At 45.4% G+C, this 23,456-nt stretch overlaps 1 long non-coding RNA gene across 2 annotated transcripts in view; it reads left to right on the forward strand.

Annotated features, from left to right (window-relative positions):
* LOC136645546 (uncharacterized) overlaps positions 1–21,756 on the forward strand; it is a 28,909-nt gene extending 7,153 nt beyond the window's left edge. Inside the window, exons 1-3 of one of the 2 annotated variants that reach the window (XR_010794144.1) lie at positions 10,800–10,883; positions 18,554–18,658; positions 19,723–21,756. This is a non-coding gene — a long non-coding RNA (uncharacterized lncRNA). Of the gene's footprint in view, positions 1–10,799; positions 10,884–18,553; positions 18,659–19,722 lie in introns of those variants that run through there. The other variant, XR_010794145.1, reaches the window with a different exon arrangement.
* The last annotated feature ends 1,700 nt before the right edge of the window (positions 21,757–23,456 follow it).

Raw genomic sequence — 23,456 nt, forward strand, 5'->3', positions numbered from 1 at the left:
CATCCTAGTTACACCTCTGAGAATGGACCACCCACAGCTGGCATTTCCAGGGTCTCATCGAGCACTCCCCACGGACTACCAGATTTTTTGAGTGCAGGGGATGGGTGGGTTGCATGTGGTCCATGATGGTTCCAATTTTTGCTTCAGTGGTCTGCAGGCTCCTAAAGGTTGGGAGCCACTGCTCGAGATGCTCTCATGTTTTTACTTACCAGCCAGTGGAGGGGCTGGGAGATGCAGAGAGGGGCAAGCTCACTCTTTAACCCTGTGTCATCACAAAAGCAAACATTTTTTCCCCTTTAAAGAAAAGGGGTAGTGGTAGAAAAAAAGAAAAGTGCATGTGGTAGGAGAGTGAATATGCCTCCCCCCCAACCCCCCCACGCCTACCCCACTGTTGGCTGCTAGTAACTCAAACATGAGAGCTTCCGAGAAGAATGCAAAATTTCTTACATGCACTGAGCCACCAACAATTCTTGGAGGCCCCAAATGGGGCTAATAGGTACATTAAAATATTTTTTATTTTAAATATTTTTTTAAATATTTGATAGGCTGGTTGATAGGACAGGGAACATTTCTCCTGCAGTCCCTCCATTCCATGACGTGTGTGATTTCCTCTCTCCTGGAGTCGTAACTGCTACTATAAGGGCATTTTGATATTCTGATCACTTAATAGAAAGATAGTCCTGTTCAAGAATACTGATGATTCAACAATTTGCACACCACATTTCAACTTTTTACCTATTGTGAGGGTACTGCAAACCAGTGGTTCTCAAGTTTTTTTAGCACCAGGGCCCACTTTTTATAATGACAATCTGTCAGGATCCAGCAGAACTGATATCATTAAACTGAAGGTAATGTCATGGCTGGAAATGACACCATCAATTTAGGCTTCAAAACAAAGCCATGATCAACCAGAGGTCCCATTGCACAGTAAGCTCTTGCTGTTATTTTGCTTAGCTCAGAACTCAAACACTCCAGCTCAAAGCAGAACACGGACTTGGATACTTCTCCAGTCACACAGCCCTCCCCCTCCTTCCCAGCAACCCATCTTCCCACCAATTCAGGGCAAAGGCCCACGCGCCTCTCCCACTGGGAGCCTGCCCTGCCCAGCAGCTATGTACCCTGTATTTTCAGCTCTGTATTTTCAATGGCATCTGATCTAGGTGCTATATGGTCCACCTGAAACTGTCTGGCAACCCACCTAGTGGGTCCCAACCCACCATTTGAAAAACACTGATGTAAACCCATTTGATTGACCAATGAGTGAGATCATTTATCTATCAAAAATAGATGCACATTTGAGAAGTTATATCCCTTTTTAATTCAAAAAACGTGTAGCTCAGCAGCACGTGTAATTCAAACTGTAGCATGAGTGAGGCAAACATAGGATTTCAGGTTAAAGAACAACCAAATGGGTTCCACTCAATCCTCCCAGCCTTATGGAAGCACTTTAAGACCAATACTAAACCAATTCCAATGGCTGCTCAAAGTTTAATTAAAATCCAAAGATTCCCAATGCATTTCAAACATAGATTCTTCTGCACATGAAAGGTCTTTAAAAATTGCACAACTCGATTGCAACCGCTTGAAAAACTGCCACTGTGACTGAGTGCCAAAGGCCAATCTCTTCTGAGTTTGTGCCACAGATCAGATTCAGGCATAACAACAAACTGTGGCTTGCCTGCTGTTATAAACACAAGCCCTGGCTTAAAAGCTCTTCCCATCCTCTTAATGTGAAATCAGTGTTTTGGACAAAATTCACAATTTTTTAAAAAATTATCCACAGTTCCCCAAGTTCAGAAGAAATGGGATTTGTGGATGGGATCAAATGGCAAAAATAACCTTCAAACTCCACCCCTTACCTGCAAAAGGAATCTCCACCCCTTACCTGTTTTTGTATAGGATCCTGAGCTAACTATAATTATCCATAAAGTTTATAGTTTGGTCTTGGGCAAGCCATTACAGCCTAATTTTGTTGTGAGGCTAGGACATAGCCCAGGGGTGTCCAAAGTTTTTGGCAGGAGGGCCACATCATCTCTCTGACATTTTGTCGGGGGCCAGGGAACATTTAAAGTTTGAATAAATTTACATAAGTTTACATAAATGAATATATTAAAGATGAACTTATATGAATGAATGAAGGTCTTGCAATAGCTCAAGACCTATAAAAGGCCTTGCACAAAGCAAGGCTGGCCTTTCCTTTGCTGCCGCTACTCCATCACAGACGTGAAACAGCAAGCAGTGGAGGGAGCCGTTATCCCACAGCTCACGCGAGAGGTCAAACAGTCACCCTCACACTGAGAGCAGTTGCATCTGGCCAGTGTGGGCTCCAACAAATCTCAGGAGGGCTAGACTCTCATTGGAGACTGGGGGCTCCCTGAGGGCTGCATCGAGAGTCCTCAAGGGCCACAAGTGGCCCCAGGGCTGGGGTTTGGACACCCCTGACATAGCCCATAGACACTGGCACTTCTTGGAATATAGAAGAAGGCACTTCTGGGGCACTTCTTCATGTGCACTTCATAGGCACTTCTTGGAATATCATTTGGAAAATTTATGGGTGCTAGACTGAAATGGCCATGTGGCATTTAACAATAGAGCACATGCAGGTAGGGGAGTGATAGTAGCTCAGTGGTAGAGCACAGGTTTTGCATGCAGAAGGTCTTAGACAAAAGCCCCAGCATCTCTAACTAGGGCTGTGAAAGACCTCTGCCTGAAACCCAGGAAGCTGTTGTTAGTATAGAAAATACCGAGCTAGGTGGATCAATGGTCCAACTCAGGTGAAGCCAAGTTTGTGTATGTGCAACCTCTTGATTCTAGAAGTGGGTTACCTCAAAATGCCAGATGCAAGGGAGGCCACCAGGATGCAGGTCTCTTGTTATCTGGTGTGCTCCCTGGGGCGTTTGGTGGGGCTGCTGTGAGATACAGGAAGCTGGACTAGATGGGCCTATGGCCTGATCCAGTGGGGCTGTTCTTATGTTGTTCCTATGCATGCAAAAGGTTTCAAATTCAGTTCCTGACATTTACGGTTCCTGTGATCTGAGGCACCGTAACTAGGGCCAGGAGAAATCTCTGCTTGAAGCTTTAAGGAGCCATTCCCAGCCAGAGTTGACAGCGAGAGATTAGATGGGCAAAGGTCTAACTTAGTACTCTAGACTGGAGTGGTATAAGTAAGACCTTATAACCTCTCCAAGTGTTACACCTACAGTCAGAAAATGGTAATGAGCGTGAGGCCTTCAAAGGAAATCTGTCTAGCCTAGCATCTATTAAAAGACGTATTATTTTATTTGTACAGTATTTGAATGTAGGATAAATCTTTCTGGTCTTCTCTATTGCTGCATTTGTTTGAGAACATAATGAATTAACGAAGAGGAATCAATTTTATGAGTAGGAATGAGACAAGCGCACCACAAAGGAAAATTGAAATGCAGCACTGAGGTCCGCAACATGTGGGTGAAGTCTTGCATATTTTCTCAGCCTGCTTTGAAAGCTGCAACCATTCTATACAGCTCAGGAACTTCATTTATCTTTGACAGTCTGCAGTACTTTTTTTTTCAGTTTTGAGCAGTGTCATGAATATGTACATGTTAGGCCTAGGTGGACAGTAGAAGCCTGAACCAAACTAAGTCAGTTCCTAGCTAGCAAGAATGTGAGTAAATAAACAAAAAGATTGTTGTCTCTCCTTTGCTGGCCAGAAAGGACAAACAACAAGAATTACAACCTATTGGAATGTTTAACACCTTAGTAGCCGGAGAGGCGCCTGATCAAGCGGTTTCTCTGTAAACCACTTTGTGAACTTTTAGTTGAAAAGCGGTATATTAATACTGTTAATAATACTGTTAATCAAGCGTGTTGGAATGCAGCTATGGATCTCCAGTTGGGAGGGGTAAGAACTAGGAGGGCTAGCAACCAAGCCAACTTCGGGAAGGTTCTGTCCTCAAAAGTTTCTGGTTGGACAGCTTAAATAAGGATGAAGTCACCTCAGTACTATTAGCATAAGAAGTATACTAATAAGTGCCCCAAGGGGTGTGTGTGTTCCTTCTTGGACAGCGTTTTTGGTTGCAACATCCTGCACGCTTGTAAGCTCCAATTGTCCACCATGGGCACCTGGCCTCACAGGTAGCCTAGAGCTAAAAGATCTACAAGAGAAGCTGACTCAGGTGAGAGATAGGGATTAATAGAGATAGCCAGCCAGTTTTATTATTTTATTGCTGATATGTTTCCTAGATGTTTATGCCTCTAGCATTTGCTGTCTTACTGTAACTTTACGTAACCTTATGTACTTAAGAAACTGAAAACTGTTTTACTAAGTTGTTTCATTGCCTGTTGGGGACAAAGGTTCAGAATCCTGCCTAGCCATTCAGCTAGCTACCAAGTGCTCATTGAGGTCTAGTAACTTGAGGACTGAAGCTTTAATTGGAGAAAGAGCTCAGTGCCTGCAAGGGATAGAGTTAAGCCTAGAGGGTCTCAGTGTCCCTGGACTGAGGCACTGGCACATACAGGGTGGTGGCAGTACTACTGGACAGAGGGGCCGTGAAGGCTTTAGGGTTCGAGAACCAAGATCTCTGAGCACACCAAAACCCCCTAAGTTTGCAACAAGCAGAGAGAAAGCAAAGTGTGCCTGTCCCATTTCTTTCCTTAGAGATGGCGGGGTGGCAGGGAGCAATGACCTCCATGTGCATTTTCAATCCCATGTGAACCAGATGACAAAATTTAAGATATTAGTCACTGGGAACTTAAACCCAGGAAACTGTGGAGGTGGCCAATGTAAATGTGATCTCAAATTCTGTTGTGGTAATACCAAATGCTCCAGAGTCATCCCCACAAGCTGGCTGAGTTAAGGAGACAGGGTGTTCTTGCTTTGGGGTCTGTTTTTCAACCTTTTGGCAAATGAGCAGATAAACAGCAATTCTCTGTCCCTGAAAAGATTGCTTTCTTTTTACGCATTGTGGGGAAAAGGGGCTTTTGGATGAGAGAAGGAGAAAGGGGTTTTTTGAAAAACAACTATATCCCATATACTCTTTGCATCATGAGGTTTATATGGTGGTAAACCAAAAATACCAATGAAAAGAAGAAAAGACGGTCTTGGTTTTTCATGTGTTGTTTCTTTGGGAGACATTTAAAGGTTTAGACCAGGGGTGTCCAAAGTTTTTGGTAGGAGGGCCACATCATCTCTCTGACACTGTGTCAGGGGCCGGGGAAAAAGAATTAATTTACACTTAAAATTTGAATAAATTTACATAAGTTTACATAAATGAATATATTAAAGATGAACTTATATGAATGAATGAAGGTTGTGAAATAGCTCAAGGCCTATAAAAGGCCTTGCACAAAGCAAGGCTGGCCTTTCCTTTGCAGCTGCTACTGCATCACGTGAAACAACAAGCAGTGGAGGGAGCCCTCATCTTACAGCTCACATGAGAGGTCAAACAGTCGCCCTCACACTGAGAGCAGTTGCACTGGGCCAGTGCAGGCTCCAACAAATCTCCGGAGGGCAGAGGCTCATTGGAGACTGGGAGCTCCCTGAGGGCCGCATCGAGAGGCCTCAAGGGCCGCCCCAGGGCCGGGGTTTGGGCACCCCTGTTTTAGACTATTTTAAATAAAATAGCAGAGGGGAAAAGAGGCCTTCAGCCCACTCTCTGAAGTGACACCCTCAAATGCCGTCTCAGCAGTTCTTTTCTGCAAAGTTGTTATCTCGAACTAATGGAATGCATAAGGAATCACTCCAAGCTCAGACTTAGCATCTGCATTGTAAAAGTGGGGAGCAGAGAGTCATCAGGAAGGCCACAGACATATTGCCCACAAAGAATGTGAGGTCGTTTGTGCTTATCTTCTTATCCTCAGCCAGACGAAGTTGAAGCTCATCATTTTCCTTTGCCAGCCTGACTCGGTTAGATGCTCACTTCAGATGGTGCCACAGGGATTGTGCATATGATGGTGATAACAGTGATAAACATATGATGTATGAAGGGTGACTAGACATCTCCAAAACAAGGCTCAGCAAAAGCTGCTCTAGAGATGCTGGTGAAACTCCCTGAATATAAGACCTGGATATAGCACTTGATAAGCTTACCTTATGAATAGTCAACCCTGACTGTTCATTGGAAGGACAGATGATGAAACTGAAGCTTCAATACTTTGGTCATCTCATGAGAAGGGAGGACTCTTTAGAAAAGACTCTGATGCTGGGAAAAATGGAAGGCAAAAGGCGAAGGGGACGACAGAGGATGAGATGGTTAGATAGCGTCACCGAGGCAATGAACATGAATTTGGACGAACTCTGGAAGTCAGTGGTAGACAGGGGGGCCTGGCGTGCTGTGGTCCATGGGGGTCACAAAGTGTTGGACACAACTTAACAACTGAACAACAAGCTTACCTCAGAGAAGAGGTGACTGTTAGAAACCTTAAATTCTTCCCTGACTCTGAATAAAATCTAAGAAAAATTTCTCTTTCTGTTTTCCCTGTGCTCCACTTACAGTTTTTGAATGTCAATTTTCTACATTGGTGGCACACATAGTCCTTTCTGGTGATTTGCTTCTTGAAAAAGTGTTTACTGCTAAGGCAAGTACTGTTTACCTGACATCAACTGTGTACTGAGTAGGTACAATGGATACCATCTTTCTGTAGTGATATCAGATATGGGAGTAGCCTGCGCTATGGACATGCTGACACTGGACTGACAAAGTCCCTGATTCACATTTTACCAGGTAGTGAGGCTATCTAGTGAGGTCATAATTGAGGTAAGCAAACAAGCGAGGTGAGATTTGAACCAGAAATGGCCATGTTCATGGCTTGCTCTATTCCACACAATAGCCTGTATAGCTCTCTTGTTATGCACCATTAAACACCCTCCCGTGTTTTACTCCAGTCCTGTCATTTTGCTATGGGATCTTGGAAAGCCACTGCCAATCAGGATAGACAGTCAAATGGACTCACGGCCTGACGGAGTAGGGCAGCTCTCTGTGTTTATCTTTTCGCTGAATTTAGAGGCTGTCCATAAAATGAATACATAACATCAAAGCATTAACTGTGACAGGACTGATTAATGACAGCTTGGTTTGAAAGGGAGCTTGGCTACTCTTTTCTGCATTATCAGAGTGCGTGTGTACTTATCACCTCTCAAAAAGCCGTCTAGTCACACGTCACAAAGGGAAAGTATTGGTGTCGTTAAGTATGTCTAGACGAGGTGGGCGGGGAAGTGTTTCTATGAAAATGTTACATACAAGAACCTATCATATCTTGACATGATGATCTACATTTGGCACTCTGACTGCACATGGGCTGCTGATTCTTCTCCTGCTTTCCACTTTAGCACAAAGCATGGTTATTCTTAATGAGCATTTCCATAGCCCCGGATATTCCATATGGTAATATCTGCTATATTTATGTGTTGCTTTTTAATGTCCTGATTGGCACCCTAAGTGGCTTCCAGTTATTAAAATGTACAATATGTGATATTGTGATACAAGTGGAGCCTCAGTATCCACGGTGAATCAGTTCTCAGACCCCCCCGCGGATACCAGAAAGATATGAAACCCAGAAAGATAATGAAACCCACTGTTTCCGCCCCTTCAAATCCACCAAAGGTGACTGGAGCTGTGCTTTCTGAAGCCCAGGAGCTTTCCTTCCATTCAGGGACTTCACCCTGCCTGAGAATGCCTTATATGGGCAAAAATTGTCACATCCAGTTTCCCTCTGGGAAACTGTGTTTTTTTGGGCCAAAACGGACATTCTGAAGTCCCCAGAGGCTGTGGGCAGATGTGTGTGGCCTCTGAGGGCTTCAGAAACTGTATGCAGTACCAAAGCATCAACTCCTGAACCTGGAACCAACTAATCACATGGACTCTCTTCCCCTTCCATGAAAGTTCTGTTTCAAACATTGGAGGTTGGATTGATGTCCCTTTGTTTCACGGGGGGCTTTTGTTCGTTACTTGAATATGTTTCCAGGATCTATCCTCAACAATCTAATGTTGGTCTGTACTACTTGAGTGGTCCACTACTTACACACCAATTCTGCCCTTCCCCTGCCAATGCAGCTGTACCCAAATGGCTTCCACTACATCCTGCCGGGGGGGGGGGGCGGTCCCTTAGTTCTGCTCTGGTTAAGGCTTATCTGGGGGGGGGGAAGACATCACGGTGCAGGTGGGTCTAGTTTAATCTGTACTAGAACAATCACTGGCACAGATCCACGTGGACCTGGCCCACAAGGTTGGGGAATGCTACTGCCACCAAACTCCTGGACCTGATCCATGCTCCCCCCACCATCTCTTGCCTCCCCTGCTGACTTATCTAGGTTGGTGGGCCAGTCCTGGGCCGTCACTGTGGGTGAGGCTGCTGCAGTCTCCACAAGCTGCTGGAGGTCATTTTGCACCTGCCATCAGGCAGTCTCCACTGGCAGAATGCTTGCTTGGACAGTGGAAAAGCCCGGTAAGAGTTGGCTGTTAGTAAACATCCTGGTTTTCTTGCCTGTTGGACTTGGAAGGGTGAAACTCCCACCCACCCATGGCCACAATTCATTGATGGGGGGTTGCATTAGGCTTGGTGAATCCCATGTTGTGCAGCTCTGTTCTTACTTCACTTTGGGCTGTCTCTAGATCCAATTGAATTTGCCTTCAGCATCCCTTACATAAACTGGGGATTATCCCATTACATATCCCTTACATAATCCCCTGGGGGTTGGGGATAAGAATAGGCCCTCAGTTTGGCTGTACTTGTCGTAAGAGGCGACTAAACAGCCACCGGGTAGATGGGACTTGTTAGCCTGGAAAGGCAGCTCATCTGAGAGAAGGAAAACTCTGATCCCAAACCTCCACTGCCTTGTGGCTACATCCAGTTATGGAAAAGGCTTCAGGAGTCAACCTCGAGGCAAAATCCAGAGCCGGAGTCCCTGAGGCAGTTCATGGCTGAACACAGTTATGTTCTGGCAACTCCTGCGACGCCGCTGGAACCAACCGTATTGGCCTCTGCCTTTCCATTGGACCATTTCAGCGACGTGGAGAAGGGGGATTTTCTGCATGGGTAACAGTCTATCCTCCATATCTACTTTACCCAGGCATTGCGCACTGGAGAGAACACTGTTCCAGAACCACTATTCAGAGCGTGATACCATAGTCTTTCAAGACTGAAGGATGCCAGCACATAAGCTGGTTAAAATCAAAAGAACTGAAGTGCGCAGCTAAGCCTGTAACCAAGTTATCTACACTGACGTTTATTTGCATCCTATGGCTCTGGTTCAGCAGTCCCTTTCAGGTGACAGCTACTCAAATGTGTCATTGCTTTATCTATGTGGGCTTGCCTTGTTTCTTCAGTGGACAGTTCCACATACCCCAAACCACCTTTGTATGAGCATCATTGCACATATGGGGTTGTACCATGAATCAGAGCAATTGATAGGAATCCATCAAGCAATCACAGAAAGTCATGGCAGCAGGTAATGAAAGGCACCTGTTGTGCAAGGTGGTACAGGGCAGTTCCATGCTTATGTATCAAACTTGGCAAGGTAGACCTGCTCTGAATTCCAAAAACAAAGATATAAAGTCTGCCGAAATAAACAAAGATACACTCAAGGCTTTAGTCCTGGAACACAATGAGTGACTTTATCATGACTTTACGTTTTAAATGTTAATTTAAATATGGAAAGATTAGAAGTAATGCCAGTTCCAAGGGTTATTTTTTCTCCCCAGTTGCCTCTTAGGACTGAAGCTCTTAACATGTGTCCCAGTATACATCCCTAACCTAAAGAGGCATTTGAGCCTTGCCAACAATAACAAAGGCAAAACAAACCCTCAGGAACCATTTCCAGACACAGAACATCATTAGGCCCTTTTTGGACTTTTTTCCCCAACTGTGTGGGAATGACCACATGCTGTGGTGAGCAAGACCCACGTGAACAGGAGAAGATTCCTGTAACGTCAGTGTGGGTGCAGTATTTTCTGGGAGTTTCCTCTACAAATATTTCTGGGCGAGAGAAACATTTGTGTCAGAATTATCTCTTAGTTATTGATATAGTGACTGGTACATGGTACTTTACAATTAAAAAAACCCCTTCCAACCCAACAACTATACAGTCTGCATTTCAACAGAGTGGGAGACAGAAAGAAGGGAGGGGATGATTGCGATGATGGAGGCAAGGATAACCCTGGAAAGGGGTGCATCGCATGTAACTGTGTTCTTTGGTGTACCTTCAGAAAAGGATCAACCAAAGACTTTGTGGAAATTGGGGGAGGAGGTTTCCAAACAGGATTTGAAAGAAAGGAGAGAAATAGCACCTTTTGCCTGCTGTGAAGTGCCTTGCATTGCTGCATCACTAGTTCTCTAGAGCTGAAGGTCACAGGTCCCAACTCTACCAACACCACTTCTCTCTTCACACCCTTTGTGTCTGGAAGCCCGTTCCAGAACAGCTATACTGCCAGGACATAAGAACATAAGAACAGCCCCACTGGATCAGGCCATAGGCCCATCTAGTCCAGCTTCCTGTATCTCACAGCGGCCCACCAAATGCCCCAGGGAGCACACTAGATAACAAGAGACCTGCATCCTGGTGCCCTCCCTTGCATCTGGCATTCTGTCATAGCCCATTTCTAAAATCAGGAGGTTGCGCATACACATCATGGCTTGTACCCCGTAATGGATTTTTCCTCCAGAAACTTGTCCAATCCCCCTTTAAAGGCATCCAGGCCAGACGCCATCACCACATCCTGTGGCAAGGAGTTCCACAGACCAACCACACGCTGAGTAAAGAAATATTTTCTTTTGTCTGTTCTAACTCTCCCAACACTCAATTTTAGTGGATGTCCCCTGGTTCTGGAACTGCTTCTGGGCTGCTGGGCAGCAATCAGGCAGTGGCAAGGCACATGCAGCAGTGTCTTCAAAAGCCTCCACTGGCACTGGTAAGTTGACTGCAGAGGTATGTCATGGTTGGCAGGGGGAGTTTCAAGTTTAGGAGGACAGGGGGCATGAAGGGGGCATGAGGGGGTGGATCTTGGCAGCACTGGCTTACACCCGATCCTATCCCCTCTTTCCTAAGCTGCCCTATCCCTTTTCCGTCCTTGGTCATACAACAGCAAAATGGCTGGCATGCATCCAAGGAGACCCATAGGCAATTGGGCAACCTATTGGGGGACTGTAAAATATTTTTACTTTCATCCTTCCGGCTGTGCAATCCCCCCTCCCTCACACTATCATTAGATGCAGCACAAGCTCTGTCAACACGGCTACACTGGTACACCACTGGCTACAATGTTGGGGGATACGATTGGGCATACAGACAGAGATATATCAGGTTATGAGATACAGGGCATGATCCTCACCAGGTCTACTCAGAAGTAAGTCCTATTTTGTTTAATGGGGCTTACTCTCAGGAAAGTGTGGTTAAGATTGCAGCCATAGAGACTGACCAGGGTAATGACTTGGAGAGCTTTGAAGGTGAGGACGAGAAATTTGTGCTGGGTACGAGACTGGACAGGAAACCGACACTGTGATTTGATGTGGAGCATCACAACATGAAAAGTGATTGATTTGGGCAGTGGCATTCTGGATAGAGGTGAAAAGGAAGACCAGATGGCTGCAGAAACAGAAGATGACAGACATGAACCAGAATCTTCATGGATGGGATTGAGAGGATTGAGAGGGAGGGCTGGATTTTCACAGTGTTGTACAGATAAAAGTTGGGGAGATGGCCACTAGCCCCAACAGGTATAAGGAGTTGTGAGGACAAATCTTCCAGTAGCTGCTGGTCATGATGGCTATATATTATCTCTAGGTTCAGAAGAACCATCCATAGTTGGCAACCTTCAGTCTCGAAAGACTATGGTATCGTGCTCTGAATGGTGGTTCTGGAACAGCGTCTAGTGTGGCTGAAAAGGCCGATTCAGGAGTGACAATCCCTTCCACACCGGGAGCAAGTGCAGTCTGTCCCTGGTCTGTCTCCCTGGCTATGGGCCTTCCTTCTTTGCCTCTTAGCCTCAGACTGTTGGCCAAGTGTCTCTTCAAACTGGGAAAGGCCATGCTGCACAGCCTGCCTCCACGCGGGCTGCTCAGAGGCCAGGGTTTCCCACCTGTTGAGGTCCACTCCTAAGGCCTTCAGATCCCTCTTGCAGATGTCCTTGTATCGCAGGTGTGGTCTACCTGTAGGGCGCTTTCCTTGCAGGAGTTCTCCATAGAGGAGATCCTTTGGGATCCGGCCATCATCCATTCTCACGACATGACCGAGCCAACACAGGCATCTCTGTTTCAGCAGTGAATACATGCTAGGGATTCCAGCACATTCCAGGACTGTGTTGTTTGGAACTTTGTCCTGCCAGGTGATGCCAAGGATGCGTCGGAGGCAGCGCATGTGGAAAGTGCTCAGAAAGGTGGAAAGGTTCAGAAGAACCAGTTGCTTGAAATCAGCAATGGAGAAAAGGGGTCCAGCTTCTGGGCTTCCCAGAGGCATCTAGTTGGCCATGGTGGGAAACAAGATGCTGGACTAAATGAACCTTTGGTCTGCGCCAGCAAGCTCTGCTGTTCTTATGAAAAATAACATGATTAGTTACTATCTCTTTTATCCCAGGCTGGAATGGATGCAGATCAAGAAACGGGGAACTGAATAATGAACAAACACTTGTATGAATCATTTGTGGTCAGAAACCCTTTTTGTTGTGTTTCCCAGGGGTTGAGTGGTCAGGCTGTTTTCCTTGAGAGAGGAAATGGGAGCAAGTTTAGCTGCTCATCACTATTGGCTTTCCCTAGATTTCCCCCCCCCCCTCGCTCTGTGTTCCACATTAGCAACAGATATGAATATTATAAAATCTCCTTGGGAACACGAGAGAGCATGTATTATGTTTCTTGGCTGTGGCTGTGTTTAATAATTTAATCCACACTGAGACCATGGGGCTTCCCACATGTTCCATAGAATTTGTCATGTCAATACGTTGTGTTTGAATTGAATTCCAAGGTTTTAATGTTTCCCATTTAACCATAAATCAGATTTAGATTAAAGATACACATGCACACACGCACAGTCAAACCGGTCTGGAGCAATCTCCATCAAGTTTTACTTGCTGTAAGAAAATACCTACTAAAGGCAATGTTTTGAACAGAATTTCAGGCTAGCCAAAAATAAGGACTGTACTTCACACAAGCATATTTGGTGTGATGAATGATGTATCCAATTCCATGCAGGGTTTATGTTGACGGATCTTACAATCCATCCATGTAAGTCCTGGAATGATGGCACAGAAGTTACTCCGTGTTCTACGAGCTGCAGCTATCAGAGCAAATGGATGGAGGCGATCGTGGCCTGTTGAACCTCTTCCATCCTGCACTGCCTCTGGTTAAGTCAGCGGGGACAGAACAGGGAAGGGCAGTTTGGAGTGAGGAGTGTGCTGAGATGGGAGTACTTGGGGGGCAGGAGGGTTGGCAATTTGCAGAGGATAAGCAACTGAAAGATCTGTGGACTCAGGAGACTTCAGTTTAAGTCTAGAGGAGGGAAGGGAAAAAAGGACAGAGTTGAGGCATGCTGACAAGGGGTGAATGCAAACCAACTCAGTTACACACAAGTAGACATTTGTCCAACTGGAAGTGCCTCTTTTATCACAAACAGTCATGAGGGCCCTAGTCCTGACTGGGACTGTGGTGTGCGGGGAACACAATTATTTCCCCTGATGCCATTTTCCACTGGAAATCCCCTGAAGCAAATAGTATCTATCAGATCTGGCCAACCCAGATGCTTCATCCTGCCTGCCAATTACTCTGGTTCCTGTTGCGCTCCCTGCACCCATCTGTGCCAGAAGAGGACTCCTGAGGCCTGTGCTTCTCCCCTTGCCTCCAACAGCTTCCTAGCATAGGTCTTAGCCTCGGGGCATGAAGTGCCCGGTTCATGCCCTATTGAAGTTGCAGTTATGTCTTTAGCAGTTATGTGTCCTGGACTGTGGCCAAAATGTCTTAGTTCTGAATCACATCAGCCTAAAGTTCAGAGAACAACGTGCAATGGAAGGATCTGACTGTTCTACACTGGGTCACACCAAGGAAAGCCTATAATTGGTTTTTTCCCATACAAATATTTTAATGAATTAAGTCCTTTGAGTTCATAGGGATCAAGATACATATTTTAGTTATTTGTCAGATATGGAAAGGCATTAGTTCAGGCTTACGAACCATATGGGCTAGAATCACCATCATTTGTTTTCAATACAGCAGTGGTTCCCAAACTTTTTAGCACAAGGACCCACTTTTTAAAACAATACTCTCTCAGGACCCGCCTAGGTTTACCAGACTTTTAGAAAAGAAGATCTAGAAAGAAATAACATTTTATTTATTTATAAGTAATAACCAGAAAAAAATACCCTCAAACTTTATCTCTATATTTACACATGCTTGCATACTGCAGGAGCTCAGCTCCTTGCAGGATAATTAGCAGCTATCTTGCAAACTGCAGGAGCTCAGCTCTTTGCAGGACAGTTAGCAGCTACAGTATCTGATTTTTCAATAGCCTCAGGACTTGAGGTAATTAGTCATCTGACTTTTCCATCACCCTTTGTCAACCCACCAAAAATCAGGTCCCGATCCACAGTTTGGGAACCACTGTAATAGACAATGTCAGGACTCAAACTCTGTTAAGCCAGAGCAGATTAAATGTCTCTCCTTGAGCTCTATAACTGCCCTTATATTAATTCTGCTCAGTTGTCTGAAACATTCAGCTCATAGGCCTCTTTTAAGGATAGTCTTAGTAGCATGGGAGCCTGTTTCCCATGGCACATTCCTGGGTAATAATTTTTAGTGTTTGTATAGTGCTTTCAGGAATTCAAATGGCTTCTCCTATAAACCTGACAAACACCCTTTATGATAAGTAAGGCCATTATCAATTCCATATTGCTGGTGAGGCCAAGGGGGAGTGACATGTCTACGGCCACCTAGTCAGTCTGTGGCAGAGGCTAGATCCAAACCAGGGAAATCATTATTATTAACAGTATTTATATACCGCTTTTCAACTAAAAGTTCACAAAGCGGTTTACAGAGAAAAATCGAATAACTAATGGCTCCCTGTCCCAAAAGGGCTCACAATCTAAAAAAATGCAAAAAGAACACCAGCAGACAGCCACTAGAAAAGACACTGCTGGGGTGATTTGTTGCTTAGTCTTTTTAGCCACTATTGCAGTCATTCCCAAACTGTGGGCTGGAACCCACCTGTGGGTCGGGACCTGATTTTTGGTGGGTCACCAAAGGGTGATGGAAAGATCAGATAACTAATTGCCTCAAGCCCCGAGGCTATTCAAAAATCAGAAACTGTAACTTTTAATTACCCTGCAAAGAGCTCAGCTCCTGCAGTTTGCAAGCATGTGTAAATATAGGGAGATGACCAGAAAAAAGTTATTATAACTTATAAATAAAATATTTTTTTTTCTAGATCACCTTTTTTTAAAGTCTGGCAAACCTATATGGGTTCCAACAGAGTGTCGTTTTAAAAAGTGTCGTTTTAAAAAGTGTTTTTTTTTGGGTGGGGCCCATAGCTCAGAGGTAGAGCACCTCCTATAGGTGCAAAAAAATTCTAAAGGCCTCTCCAGGTAAGACTTGGAAAGACACACATGAGACCCTGGAAGGGTGACCAGATACAGTGGAGAACAGAGTGCCTATACCTTTAACCAATGTATAGAAGAGGGAATTTTGTCAGGTAAAGCTTTTTAAACCCTTCCATTTTGAGCTGCACCTGCTAAAATTCCCTCTTCTATACATGGTTAAAGGTATAGGCACTCTGTTCTCCATTGTATCTGGTCACCCTGGAGAGCTGCTGTGCTGCTGCAGAGAGAATATGGCACAAGACAGACCCATGGTCTGATTCAGTATAAAGCAGCTTGGTGTGTATGTACACAACTTGAAGGCTTACCAGTAATAAGTCAAGACTATCATACCAGTCCAAAGGAGAGCTGGACTTGAATTGCCTACTGAGCTGATTTGAGTTCTCTTTTTCTTGAGTGCTTGAATTTTCCACATCATAGGAAAGAAGCAGCTAGACTTTGTTGTACATATTTTTTCTTGGAGTCTGCATATTTCATTTTACTCTGAAAGCAATACATGCAAAATGGCTTGTAGGAGTTGATAACCAGCAGGTCCCCAAGGTAACTTTGTGTCATGGGCACATTGACGAGGCTTAGGGCCAAAGCAAGAGTCTGTTCTGGGACAGAGTCCAAGACACGTCCATATATGTTGGAGTTTCCAAGCAAAATTAGCAGATCCTTTTTACAGCAGAATATCCCAGGAACCACAGGAAACCAAGTTAAAGTCAGGACCAGTAGCATTGCTAGAGAGGGTGCAAAGCACTAAGTTTTGCAAGGAGCCTCACTGCGGCGTGCAAACAGCTCCTCCCCCTCCCCTTCTGAGCCATTCTGGGTAGTGGGAGCAAAATGGAAGCGAATGCCAGAAAACACCCAGAGAAGAGGCAAACACCTCTGTTTTGCTCCCATTGCCCAGAACGGCTCCAAAGGGGAGGGGGGAGGGACTATTTGCAGGCCCTGCATACAAACTTAGTACTTTGCACCCCCTCCAGCTATTATTATTATTATTAACAGTATTTATATACCGCTTTTCAACTAAAAGTTCACAAAGCGGTTTACAGAGAAAAATCAAATAACTAAATGGCTCCCTGTCCCAAAAGGGCTCACAATCTAAAAGATGCAAAAGAATACCAGCAGACAGCCACTAGAACAGACAGTGCTGGGGTGAGGTGGGCCAGTTACTCTCCCCCTGCTAAAAAAAAGGAGCACCCACTTGAAAAAGTGCCTCTTACCCAATTAGCAGGGGTTATGCCACTGGTCAGGACTCCTATCCTGTTTGGCATCATTCCAGCTCTCCAACATGGGTCACTCAATGAACAGGGAAGCAGATGAAGCAGTTCTGGTGGGCAGAAGGTTCCTCAGTTTGGACACCGCCAAACCAGTGCTTCTTGAAAGTATTGTAATGCAAAGCCTATTCGGATGTCCCAGAAGATTGGCTTACCAGGTCCAGCAACAAATCAAGCTGAAAACTGGCCGGCATGTAGCAAGTAGGGCAGGACACAAAACTGAATAGGGCTGAAAAATTTAGCAGAGGGACTTGATGCAAAACTCTATTCACATGGTGAGGGTGAGAGGGGCAGGGTGTTCCTGTAGTTCCCCAGTCTCATACTTCATTTATTTATTGGTGTTGTGGCACGAAAAATGTTGAAGATCACTGCAATTGAGGAAAGAGCCGATGGGAACAGATCTCAAGTAGGAGGATAATTTGAGATACAGGAATATAACCGCAGTAAACTAGGCTCTGTGGAATCCTCCCCACCCCCAGCTAGCTCTGGGCCGACCACAGCTTTGACTAAGCAGTCAACCACACAATCTCTTCAGGCTGTAGTAGTAGCTAATCCAAATGCAGCCAAATTTATTAAGCCTGTTCCTTGAGACAGGATGGAACTCTGAGGGAAAGATAGTATACCAGTGACTCTGCCTTAGCTGGAGTCCTTTGACTCAGAGAGCCATTTTATTTTATTAGCCTTCTTCCAAACCCGTTCCAGTGGTGTTGGACGGAGTTGCAAGTTTCCACTCTTAAGGAAGTGCTCAGATGAACTGGATAGGCAAGAGCTGGCTGGGATGCCTGGGTGAACAAAAGAAACTAGCTCTGGGAAGCCATCAGTTGGAAGTTTGCATTCAGTGGTTTATCGAGTATTCCTGGAACATCCGGCCCCATTTCTGTCATCTTCCAAAAATAAGAGACTGAATTTTTCTCATTGACTTCCATAGAGTATATAAATCTGGTATGAATCAGAGTGAAAGTTTAGCAACTAGACCATAAAAATGACTACAACTTCATGGCGAGGCAAACCTGAGATTGGATGTGCTTTAGCTCCAGGACTGCAGTTGCCCTTAGCAGTTACTGTCAAATCTTTAAGAAACAAAAGTATATCCCACGTAAAGTCTGACCAATGGAACAGGTCATCTGTCTGTCAAGAGGAGGGTTGTACCTCCTCTTGACCAACAGAGCCTGTGGTTGACACCAGGTTCTGGAGACGCCTCAGGCAACTCCATGTGCTGGGTGTCTCTTGGAGCACTGGTGCATGCATGTGCTTTGATGCGTACGGCTCTGTTTTGCTCCCCCCGCCGGGCAGGGAGGTGCCGCTTGCCCGCCCCACTGAGCCACCCCGCCGGACTGAGCGCTTCACCCCCCTCCAGCTACACCACTGCAAAGGCAAAACTAACAGAAGTTTTCAAGCTGCAAAAGAGTGGTGTTGCCTTCGATTGCCCTTTGGAGTTCTTTGCCAGCATTGTCCAGCCAAGCGAGCTCTTCATAGTGCTATTCTAATGAAATCCCAATTCTTAGTGCCTGCAGTGTGAGAGTTTAATGTTTGCTCTACAGACTACCACTGCAGAATGGAAAAGCAAAGGACCTCAACAGATGACAGCATGTCTTTGTAATTTGGGTGAGATGAGGCGCAATGAATACTCAGAGAGTCAGGATCAGCTTGGTGTGTTACCCACAGCCAATATGACTCAAAGCCAAGCTGAGTCACTGAAAAATTTCTGTCTCTTGTCTCTCTTCCTGGCCACCTACCTCCCAGCTGGCAAAGAAGGCAGCTGCTGGAGCCTGTTCTACGTGGAGAGATTACCCTGCAAACCGCCAACCAGATCACACAAGAGGGATTCAGGGCTCGGAGGACAATGAGGTATTTACATCTGTTAAGAATAATGGGGGGAAAAACCAGATATTCACTACAAAGTTGGAGCAGGTCTCTAGCTAGAAATGTGATGCAGTTAACTATTAGGATTTGAAGCTATTTGAAGGATTTGAACTATTATATTGAAGCTTAGGGGTCTTCAATAAATCAGTGTGAAGGACAAACACTGCCCCACAGGATCAGGCCAAAGGTCTATCTAGTCCAGCTTCCTGTATCTCACAGCAGCCCACCAAATGCCCCAGGGAGCACACCAGATAACAAGAGACCTGCATCCTGGTGCCCTCCCTTGCATCTGGCATTCTGATATAGCCCAAAATAAACCTAAATAAAATGGGTCTGAATTAAAATTAGGCATAAAGCAATCCTATGTATGTTTACTTGGAAGTAAAGGTCAAACTAGGCAGGTTCATATACAAATAAATAACACTTCTGTATGTTTTTTATTTTAAATTAAAATGTCCATGCATGGGGTTGACGAGTAGTGTAGCTAGGGGTTGCAAAGCATTAAGTTTTGCCAACTAGGGGTCAGGACCCCAATTTCAGGTGGGTCCCCATTCATTTCAATATTTTATTTTAATATATTAGACTTGATGCTCCCATGGTATGCGACTGCATTTGGGGAAGTGTTACAGACCTGTACTTTTAATAAGCTACTATGTATATTCTTTTAACAATGATAATAAATGGGACTTACTCCTGGGTAAGTGTGGGAAGGATTGCAGCATAGGATTGTGAAAAATTTTCCTGCTTGATGATGTCACTTCCGGTCATGACATCACTTCTGGTGAGTCCTGACAAATTCTCATCCTAAAAAGTGGGTCCTGGTGCTAAATGTGTGAGAACCACTGTTCTAATCTAACCAATGGAAGGCTGATCTGAGCCTGGAAACAGGAAAGAAAGACAGAAAGAAATTGATTCGGGGGAACATGTAGGGTAACAGCATGAATAACCTCTCAGTGGCTAATGCTATCTCGACCCTCTAGCCATGGCACTGAAAAGGAAATATCTGACTTGCTATTTTTAAGAGTTTGTTTGTCTCTTTCTTCTCCTAGGAGGTTTTATCAACTTCAGCAGTTTGGCTGCTCACTCCAGATCTCCTCCTTGTTTCACTCCTTTCCTCATCATTTGACTCTTGGATCAACTCTGCCACTGGCTCCACTTTGAAAGTTACATCGTCCACATTAATGTTTAACTGAAACAAGCCTTAAGTCATGTGGAAGCTGTTCAGGTCCCATTTTGCACTCTTCCTCCGCACTCGTTTGGAGCAGCACTTCAAGACGGGGCTTGTTTGCCAGAAACGATTCATGTATTTGTGTTGACGTGGTTCTCCTGATAGTTGCGTATTAACTCTGCTTTTACCCCAGGCTCTGATTTGCAATCCCAGCAAACAGGACATAACCCACCAGTCATTTGCTGTGGGCTGCCAGGAGCTTGACAACACCCACCAGCCATTTGCTGTGGACTGCCAACACCCCCTTGACAACACCCCCTCTCCTCTCCTCTTACTCTTTTGGATCAGCAGCAAAACCAGGACGTTTCATGGAATTCTGGTGGATTGTGCTTGACTAGGTGAGCTACAAGCTGCACAGGTCTGGATTAGAGAGATCCACCTGGAAAAGGGTTGACATTACTCCAAAGGAAACACTTTAGGTGTTTTAATTTAGAAAAATGGTGATGGGGAGGAGGACAGCGAGACCTATCATGTTTGTAAAATTGTGTACAGTATAGGGAACATGGATGGAGAGGAACTTTTCTGCCTTTTTTATAATATTAAAATTCATGCTCTTCAGATTAAATTTCTTTGGTTGCATACAGATGAATGTATCATTCCGGCAGTAAATATGGATTTTTTGTTTCTTCCTGTATCCACAACTCTGCTGCAGGGCCGGCCCCTCCATGAGGCCAACTGAAGTAGTTGCCTCAGGCAACAGTTTGGCTGAAGTACCTCCACCCACTGCTACTCCTCCCACTCCCTGCACTGGAAAAAGGAGCAGAAAAGGAAGTATGGGGGGTGACTGGGGCTGCAATCCTAACCTCACTTTCCCGGGAGTAAGTCCCATTGAACACAATAGAACTTGTGGTTAGGATTGTGCCCTGATACATCACAAGATAACATGATTTTGGTCTGACCTGACCCCCTGAGACAAAGGGGGTGTATTCGGAGGCTCTGGAGGGGATAGCATCCTGGCTCAGTTTGCTTGCACAGATACACGCCCTCACCCCCTCCCTCCTCCAACACATCCTTCTCTTCCCTCAATCTGCCCTTTTCTACCCACCCGCACCCTTTACCAACCTTTCCTGGCTGCCACCACATACAGGGTGCTCCTTGAGATCTGTGATGGCAGCCCAGAAATGCCTAGCTATGCGCACTTCTGTGCCAATGCTCATGACCCCATAAATTCACTCTCCACTGCCAGAACACTAGTTCAGTCAGCAAAACCGAGGCATGGGACTGCGCTGTGAGTGTGCTATTTGACTCAGCCTTTCTGCAAGGGTACCAAATTGGATGCTATTCAGCGTATCTAAAAATTGTCATGGTCCCCAGGTGGAACCCACATGCTGTAGTGTCTTATCCACCCTAATTCCCTGATCCACTGTCAGTTTAAGAGAAACACACCTGCTTTCTCTAAGTGTAACTCAAGGAGCTACTCTGAATCCTTCAGATAAGGGACACAATAAAACTCAAGGAAAAATGCAACATACAACATTTAGAAAAACAAGGTTCTGTATAAAAACATTCAATGTGAAGACTGCCCCCCCGAAAACCCCAGTGTATTCAGTGGGGGAGCAGTAGAAACAAGAAAGAAGAGATGGGTGTCCATGTACCCCCCTCCCCAAACTGCTGCCTGAAGCAACCTTCAGTTGGCCTCATGGATGAGCCAGTCCTTGAAGAACCCACACTGAAGACATGCAGCTCCAGGGTGTTACTTCCCCTCCCTTCTTTAGCCTAAGGGACATAACCTTTGGTCAGAACCCCAAGCCTTTTCTACATTTTCAGCCCAACTTTTGTGTGTCTTCCATTTACCCTTTGTGCCACCTTGGGTGCCCTTCTGGGAGAAAGGCGGAATACAAAATCTAACAAACAAACAAACAAACAAACAATCTTGTCTGGTTATGGATTATTCTCTCCCTCTTTTTGTATGGGTGCAGAGTCATGAAGTTGTATGAATGCTGCTTCTGATGGGGTAGGGGGTTCTCGCATTGCTCACAAGCCTTTGCTACATCTGGACCAAAGGGTGTAACTGGGGGAATTTAATTCTGCAGGATCACTTTGGCACTGAACTTGAGAAAATTGTCACTGATTCTTAAGAGGGGATTGGACAGATTCCTGGAGGAGAAGTTCATTACTGGTTACAAGTCATAGTAGGTATGTGCAAGCTCTTAGTTTTAGAGACAGGCTGCCTCTGATTACCAGATTCAGGGGAGGGCACCAGGCCACAGGTTGTGTCTGTTGTCTTGTGAGCTCCCTCAGGCATTTGGTGGGCCACTGTGAGATACAGGAAGCTGGACTAAATGGGCCTTTGGCCTGATCCAGCGGTGCTCTTCTTATGTTCTAATTCTATTGGAATCTCTTGGATCCTCTCATCTCCCTTTTGGCAGCCAAACAGAATTCCTCCTCATTTGGCAAATGCTAAGTAAATAGTGTTTATTCATGAAGATTAATTGTTTAGATAGCAGGATGGGTTTTTTTCCCTGTAGCAATTTATTGGCCATAAAACCCTCAGAAAACAAAGTGTGATGTATTTGATTTCCCAGCAAATAAACCCAGCTTTGCGGGTCTGCTTAATTCCTTCCTGATTTTAATGTGGGAAAAACATGCAGAAACAGTGGAGTTGACTTGGGATATTTCATGACAGTCCTTATTTTAGGAATTTAAACACAGGAAGCTGCCTTATACTGAATCAGACCATTGGTCTACTAAGGGCCCAGTCGTACCCTGTATTGCTGATGCCAGAACTAGCACTCCGGCAGTGGAACGTACTTTCCAGTCACCACAAAGGCAATCTGGAAAAGCACGCTTAGCTGTGTGCTTCAGGACCACCACCAGTGGTGATGCGAAGACGTTGTGTACAACACCAGATTGAAGAAGGCCTGTCTACAGAGGTGAGTTGGCAGGTTGGGTGCAACAGGGCCGGGGAGTGGGCAGAACAGGGGGAGGGTGGAAGGCAGGTTGGAAGAGGGACGGGGTGGATCCTGACAGTGGTGTTGCTAGAGGGGGTGCAAAGCACTAAGTTTTGCAGGGAGCCTCACCACAGCCTACAAGCATCCCCTCCCTTTCCCATTCCCAGTGTGGGGAACAAAACAGAGGCATTCACTTTTAGAGAGCATCCTCTAGGCCAGGGGTGTCCAAAGTTTTTGGCAGGAGGGCCACATCATCTCTCTGATATTGTGTCGGGGGCTGGGGGGGAAGAATTAATTTACATTTAAAATTTGAATAAATTTACATAAGTTTACATAAATGAATATATTAAAGGTGAACTTATATGAATGAATGAAGGTCTTGCAATATCTCAAGGCCTATAAAAGGCCTTGCACAAAGCAAGACTGGCCTTTCCTTTGCTGCCGCTATTGCATCACAGATGTGAAACAACAAGCAGTGGAGGGAGCCCTCATCCCACAGCTCATGTGAGAGGTCAAACAGTCACACTCACGCTGAGAGCAATTGCGTCGGGCCAGTGCAGGCTCCAACAAATCTCTGGAGGGCCGGAGGCTCATTGGAGGCTGTGGGCTCCCTGAGGGCCGCATTGAGAGGCCTCGAGGGCCGCAAGTGGCCCCAGGGCTGGGG

This window comes from Tiliqua scincoides, chromosome 3 (genome assembly GCF_035046505.1).
Source record: "Tiliqua scincoides isolate rTilSci1 chromosome 3, rTilSci1.hap2, whole genome shotgun sequence".
NCBI lineage: Eukaryota > Metazoa > Chordata > Lepidosauria > Squamata > Scincidae > Tiliqua > Tiliqua scincoides.